Source organism: Pan troglodytes, chromosome 8 (genome assembly GCF_028858775.2).
Source record: "Pan troglodytes isolate AG18354 chromosome 8, NHGRI_mPanTro3-v2.0_pri, whole genome shotgun sequence".
NCBI classification, from domain to species: domain Eukaryota; kingdom Metazoa; phylum Chordata; class Mammalia; order Primates; family Hominidae; genus Pan; species Pan troglodytes.
The window spans coordinates 107,663,051-107,670,282 of record NC_072406.2 but is presented as its reverse complement, the minus strand read 5'-3'; the positions used below and the strand labels follow the sequence as shown (position 1 = coordinate 107,670,282).

General features: G+C 50.3%; 1 protein-coding gene across 50 annotated transcripts in view; it reads left to right on the top strand.

Moving 5' to 3' along the window:
• Nucleotides 1–2,364: 2,364 nt before the first annotated feature.
• Nucleotides 2,365–7,232, top strand: part of SORBS1 (sorbin and SH3 domain containing 1) — a 249,645-nt gene continuing 244,777 nt past the window's right edge. For 28 of the 50 annotated variants that reach the window (XM_016918934.4, XM_016918928.4, XM_016918916.4 and 25 more), the window contains exon 1: nt 2,372–2,484. The gene's annotated coding sequence lies outside the window, so the exon portion shown is untranslated. Of the gene's footprint in view, nt 2,485–7,232 lie in introns of all 50 variants that reach the window. The other 22 variants (XM_016918955.4, XM_054660371.2, XM_016918946.4 and 19 more) reach the window with 2 other exon arrangements.

Genomic DNA, 7,232 nt, shown 5'->3' with positions numbered 1-7,232 from the left:
TTTTCATCTTAAAATTATTTTATTTTCATTGGACAAGTTGGTAGATGTTTATGAAGAAAAAAATCAGAAGACTATGGATGAGCAAAAATAATTACTTGCAATCCCATAAGAATAGTTCTAATGGGATTGCAGTATAAAACTAGTTTTCTACCTATTTTTCCATTCAATAATCTGAGCATCTTTTTTTTTTTTTTCTTTTTTTGAGATGGAGTCTCATTCTGTTGCCCAGGCTGTAGTGCAGTGGCACGATCTTGGCTCACTGCAACCTCCGCCTCCCAGGCTCAGGCGATTCTCCTGCCTCAGCCTCCCACAGGTGCACGCCACCATGCCCAGCTAATTTTGGATTCTTTAGTAGAGATGGGGTTTCACCATGTTTCCCAGGCTGGTCTCAAACTCCTGAGCTCAGGTGATCCACCGCTGCCCACCTTGGCCTCCTAGAGTGCTGGGATTACAGGCGTGAGCCACCACTCCCAGCCTATTATGAGCATCTTTATGTGTCAATAAACCTCTTCATTTTTTGTAGCTATTAATATATGATATTCTGTCATATGGTTGTACTATTATTAACCAATGCACTCAAATTGGATATTTGGATTGTTTTGATTTTTTTTTTTTTTTTTGGCTATTCTAAAATGGTGTTGCCCTGAATTTGCTGGATAAGTAACTAGTCTCTCTACCCTTTGTTATACACCTCTGTGGATAACCTCAGGATAACGACACTATTCCCACCTGGGGTCGTGTGGTGGATATGAGTTAACGCATGTAAAGCTCTTAGCACAAGTATAGTACGGTGCATAGCAGCCTAGACGTGCTCAATAAATACTAGCTGTTTTATTACTTTATAGCCCAGAGAGAGCTGTCTTACACAGATTGTGGAGTAAATAAATAGGAGAGCCGGGGAAGTGTTCTTTGAAAAGCTGCAGGATGAGGTGCAGATAGGGGAAGGCCGTGGGCTGGGGGCTCCCTAGGTTGAGTAGTTCCCCAGTGTTTTCTCATTTATAGAGTAAGCTTCCAGATGGCTAGGAGTCTTTTTTTTTTTTTTTTTAAATACACAGCAGAGGACACCAGGTGGTCACCAAAGACTTGTCACCGTTCCCTGACATCTAAGAATCTTTGCTGATGAGTTTCCGATCAGTCTGTGCAGTTATCAAGGCCAGTCTTTACCCTGCCACCCACAGCCTGTTCACTGAGAATGTGCTCTGGCTGAAGATGCTTGCAAGGGCAGCTGACAAAAATCAGTTGTGCTCAGCCCAAAGGGCGAGTGTCTTATCTTCAGGGATGTGGGAAGCTGGGCATGGAGGGAGCAAGTTCCAGACCAGTACTTGCTGGCTCTGCGACCTTGGGCCAGCAGATTCCCCACTCTGATCCCTGTCTCTGTTTCCTTTTCTGTAACCCTGAGGGGGTCAGGAGAATGGCATAGCACAGTGGTTAGCTCTGAACCCCATCTAACACGGTGCCTTCCCCCCACTTGCAATGACCTTGTTGCATTGTATGCACTCTACTTTTCACATTGTAGAGGATCTTATTTATTTACTTGTCTCCACTAAAATGGAAGCTTCCTAAGGGAAAAGGCCTTGCCTGTCTTGTTCTCTGCAGTTAACACCGGGGTCCAGCACTGCCACAGAGCCTCTAAATATATGTGTGTTGCATGAGTGAAATCTCAGAGCCTGGGTTCAAATCCTGGTTGCACCAGTTGCTGTGTGACCTCGGACAAGCCACTTAAACTACACCTCAGTTTTCCTGCATAAAAATAGTAATTATTTTCAGTTTTCTCACTAGAAAAATATGGATGAGTAATCGTTCCTCTCTTATCAGGCTAAGAGGATCAAATGAGGAAATATCCGGGAAGCATTAAGCACACTGGCTGGTACAGAGCACACGAATGACAACAGCAAACGTTTATGTAGCACGACGGCCAGGCACTGATCAAAATGCATCACCTATGTTAACTATGTTAATCTTCACTAGATTTTACGAAGTCGGACTATTATGCCATTTTACAGATGGGTAAACTGAGGCCCAGGAGTTAAATAACTTATCACTGTTATTTTACGTCTAAGGTTCCTTCCAAGCTCCCCGTGGGCGACCCTTCTGAAGGACCAGAAGGCGCGCCAGGCCAGCGTCCGGCCCGGCCAGGACGGAAAGGGTTACTAGGCCCGCGCGCCCGTTACCGGCGGAGGCCGGCGGGCTCACAATGCCAGGAGCCGGGCGCCGGACGCTTCTTCGCCTCCCATCCGCGCACACGCCCCTTCCTGTCACGGCCGGGCCCGGCCCCGCCCCCGGCACCGCCCGCTGGCCGGGCGCTGCCAGAGTGGACGGTTCCAGAGGCATGCTAATGAGGGGGCGGGCACCGCAGCCCATTGGTTGTCCGCGGAGTGTCGGTGAAGTCAGCGCTGAGTCCCAGAAAAACAGAGCGGGGCCAGCTGCAGCGTGTAGTGCGAGTGGGGCGGACGCGCGCAGCCCGCCCGCCCGGCGACCAGCAAGGTAAGCCCGCGCTCGCCCGCCCGGCCGCGCTTGCCCGCTCGGCGGCGGCAGCGCCGGGGGTGTTTGCGGCTCGGCCCCCGCGGGCGGCGCCTTTGTTCCGCGCTCGGAGGAGGCGCATTTAAAGGGCCAGCTGTTGGAGGGACTTGGGGGACCCCCTCCCCCAGAGCATCCCCCCATGGGCACAGGGAAAGCGGTGGTCCCTCGCGGCCGAACCGTCCATCCTGCCTGCTCCGCGAATCCCCAGTCTTTCAGGGAAAGTTCCCCAGGGTGCAGAGGATCTGGGGGCTTCCAGGGTTGGGGGTTTTAAAATTTCCTTTTTTGGTGGGTGTGGGGTAGTACGATCATGGCCTCTGCTAGGAGAGAATGTCCGCCCGTCTCAGGGTGGCTGCAATTTGGGTGGGTGGAGGAGACATCAAAGCCCGAATGGGTTTGTGCTGTAAAGTGAAACTACCGAGGAGGGGCACCTCTGCAGCAGCCAGAGGAAGGCGGAGGGAGCGAGCGGCGGGATGGAGGCATCTCAGGTGTGTTCATTCATCAGCATCCCCTGGAGAGGGCGGCGGGAGGGGCGCAAGGACGACGCGGTTGGTCGGACCCGCCTGAATGAACGGGGACTAGTATGCGCCGGGGACACCGCGCCTGCCCGTGCCGCCCGTGCCCCTTCTTCTCCCCGAGTGGCTGACAGCATCTTGCTAGGCAGCTCATCACCGACATGGACAGCAAGCAACTCCTTTCTTCGAATTCCCCGGGCATCCCCTGCTACCACCTCGCTGCTTTCCGATGTGGCTTCCTTGATACGTGGTAGCGCCATTCAAGATAAGAGGGGAAAGAGGCTTGAAGTCATTATGTATCCTTCATGGAGGAATGTGCTGTCGAATTCTGCATCCCCATGCATCCGCTGTCGTAAGATGGCTTTGAAATTCACCAGTGCATGCTTTCTCCAGGCAGACAAGAATTTATTACGCTATTACATTGCTACATAAAAGCAGAAGGGATCCCACTGAGCATGGCTCGTTTTGTTCAGTCCTCGGTTTTTCCCAGCATGTTCTGGGCGAGCCTTTGGATTTTTGTTTTAAACACTGAGCGTTGGGATGCCCCTGTTGTCACAGGGCCGACCTGCTGAAATTGCTGGAATTGGTTTCATCGTCAATAGGAGGGAGGTTCATCTAGAGACATCATGGAACCTATCTGGCGTGTCAGGCCTCTGACTCCATCTCTCCCCTCAACACCACCCCCCCGCCCAGCCCCCCGCGCCCTTTTTTCCTCTTAAGTGGAGGCGGGGGATGGATTGGCTGTCTTCACTCTCCTTGTGTTTTGAGCTCCTCTGCTTAGATTCAATTCTGTGGTTTTGGTTGGAAAGGTATCTTGGTGGTGATGGAAGAGAGGAGGGTTGGATTAAAAGTGGGGTGGACACAGAGGGGTCAGCAGCATCAATGACAGAAAACAGATGATGGACATATCTACAGCCTTCAGACACCGATGAGGTAGATGGCTGTCTACAGAGTGAGGGGCGTGTGTTTGGGCTGTGAGGGGGAGGGGTGGAGGAGGAGGATGCCTCCAGCAGTTTTCTGCCCCGCCCTCTGGATGCTGCCTTAAATAGCCCCTTGCCAACCAAGCTCTGATGTCTCTTTCTTGGCCTGAGGGGAAAGAAGGGAAGGGTTGGTCTGTTGGCACCTTTGCCCAAGGCACTGTTGGAGCAGATGGTTAGGGAAGGGTTAGTTCTCCAGGGGTTGCAGAGAGCACATTTCTCAGCTGGAGGGCCCTGAGACCACTCCTTTAGCGACTTCCCTGCAGGGAATTAGCAACTGAAATGAACTGCTGTCTACCCTGTGGGGTAAAGAGTTGGGAGGGTATTGTCATCTTGTGGACGATACCCGCCTTGTTGGCCTTTTCCTTCTCCTACCTGCTTTCATTTGTTGTAGTTGGAGAGTTTCTGTAAACTTTTCGGAAGAGATTGGGCATATTGGGGAGTGGGTAAGAGTTATGGGAAAGGATGAGCAAATTCTTCCTGGCAGAACAAAGCACTGTTCAGCTGTTCCTCTCTTTCCCCTTCTCTAAAATAGAGTTCAATACAGATAGCAGAGTCTAGGGTTTTCTTTGTAAAGAATGAAAGGGCAGGGCCAGGAAAGAAAGTTTTTATTGTGCAGCATTGATAATGATCAGGTCATCCTAACTTATCTCCAGACCCCTCCCTGGATGTGGAGATAGATTTGCTGTAGTGGGCACTCTATGGTAATTTAGGATTTGACCTGTCTCTAGGAGAAAGGCATGGATGGTCTCAAAAAGCTTTGGTGGAGAAGCTCTGGACCAGAGGCAGGACAGCTAGCCTTGGTCCTGGCCACCAATCTTTGGGCTTTGGGCTAGTGGCTTCTGCTCTCTGGGCCTGTGTCCTTGCTGGTGAAGTGGAGGATGATAGGGCAGAGGGTCTTCCAGGGTTCCTGACAACTCCACTGTTCTTAGAGTCACAGTTTGTGATGGCATTTTCAGGTTCTTTCCTGTTTGCTAAATTGATAATAAATTCAAAGTATTGCACAATGGCATAGAAGAAGCATTCTAGGATGCAGGCTTCTGTTGGATTCACATCTACCTTTTCCTTGATTAGTGTGATTTGTGAGGTTTTACTGTAAGTATGTAAACAATTCAGAGCTAGAACGGTCCAGAGTGAGAGGCACAGACCCCAGAGTGAGTGGTTGTGGGAGATGAGGGTGGGATGATAGATTGCTGAGGAAAGGGAGTTTCTGTAATTTGTTCTCTTTCCCTGTGGATGTTTAACTTGCTGGTTTATTCATGGTTATACAGGTGAACGTTTACCTATCTAGAAGATGAGAGTTATAAAAGACCTCTGTGATTGCCATGTTCCTCCCCCTCCCCCGCCAAACTGAGGAATTTGAGGGGTTGGGAGGTTTGGCCATTTTTCCAAGGTTGCACAGCTAGCAAGATGTGGAGCTGGGGTGGGAACTTGGGGGGATAGATTGTAGATCTTGTTTCCAGATGTATCTGGGTTTTTTTGTTTTTTGGTGGTGGTGGTTGTTTTGAGACAGGGTCTCACCTGTCACCCAGGCTGGAGTGCAGTGGCACAATCATGGCTCACTGCAGCCTCGACCTCCTGGGCCCAGGCAGTCCTCCTACCTCAGCCTCCCGAGTAGCTGGGACCACAGGGACGCACTACCACACCCAGCTAATTTTTGTACTTTCTGTAGAGACAGAGTTTTGTGGTGTTGCCCAGGCTGGTCTCAAACTTCTGGACTCAAGCAATCCGCCTGCATTGGCCTTCCAGCATGCTGGGGTTATAGGCTTGAGCCACTGTGCCCGGCCTATATGTATCTGTTAAGCCCCCTCTTCCTCTGAGAGAAATGATTCTAAGATGGAATAGCGAAACATGAGGAGGAAATAGGAGCACAAGAAGAGAGAGATTGGAGAAACAGACGAGAAAGTAGGAGGCTGGGGACAGATTATGTGGGGAAGGGAAAAACACAGAAACCAAGCTTGGAGGAGAAAAGGATGGAGCTTGAAAGGGGGAGGCTCTATTGTCTCTGAAACAGCTGAGCTCTTCTACAGCCCTTGGGGTGAAGTGAGGGGAGGTTTGGTAGACTAGGATGGGGGGTGGCGGGGTGGACTGAGAGTTCATCCTCAGCCTGAGACTGTCTTGGAATCTCCTTGGGATTGCTCCTGTTGACCCTCAGATTGCAGAGTGTCATGGAGGCTGCTTAGTTTCAGGACCAACTGAGGCCTTTAGATCCACGGGAGCATGCAGAATGTGGACATGTGGGAAGTCAGGTGTGCGGGTGGTGATGCTGGCTGATGCTGAGGTGGGACTCAGTTCTGCTGAAGTCCCAGTTTTTTTGTAAATGCAAAACTCAAAACACTTTTCCATGGATTTCGTTTCAGTGCAAGCAGCGTTTTCTCCTTGGATTTTCATCGGTGCTTTGAATGTTTTATGAGATAGTGTTTCGAATACTCCCTTTTCAGAGGAGATACTTGGAGATGAATGATTTACTGAATTGTAGCTCATTTGGGGGAGCTTCTGGCTTGTGACCTAAGCTAAGCCTCAGAATGTTTCAATGAGCAATTAAAGAGCTGTGAACAGTGGTTGACCAGAGCACTAACCATTCAAAGGCAAGGATAAAAGGTGATAATAGTTCAAGGTCTGGAGCTACAGCCAACAGCTGGCCATGAACAATGTAACTGACTTTGGCTAACTCTTCAAGCCCTAGAAAGTGTCTCTGTGGGTCCTTTGGTGGCTCCCCCTTTTTGTGTGCGGTTAGGCATGTGGACCCGTCCCTGAATCTTGCTGTCTCCCATTCTTCTTTTGCTACGTCTCCCTCCACTATCCATTTCTTTTTCTTACCTCTTTCTCCTTGCCCTGCTCCCTCATTCTTTCTTTATTATCAACAATATATCTTTGTAGTTTCTTTTAATCAACTGCCATTAAAATTTCATGTTCTCTGTTCTTCATTTCAAATCAGTCGAGGGCCAGGCAAGGTAGCTCATGCCTGTTATCCCAGCACTTTGGGAGGCTGAAGCAGGTGGATCACCTGACGTCAGGAGTTCGAGACCAGCCTGGTCAACATGGTGAAACCCCGTCTCTACTAAAAATACAAAAATTTAGCCGGGTGTGGTGGCAGGCACCTGTAGTCCCAGCTACTCGGGAAGCTGAGGCAGGAGAATGGCATGAACCTGGGAGGCGGAGCTTGCAGTGAGCCAAGATCGCGCCACTGCACCCCAGCCTGGGCGACATAGCAAGACTCCGT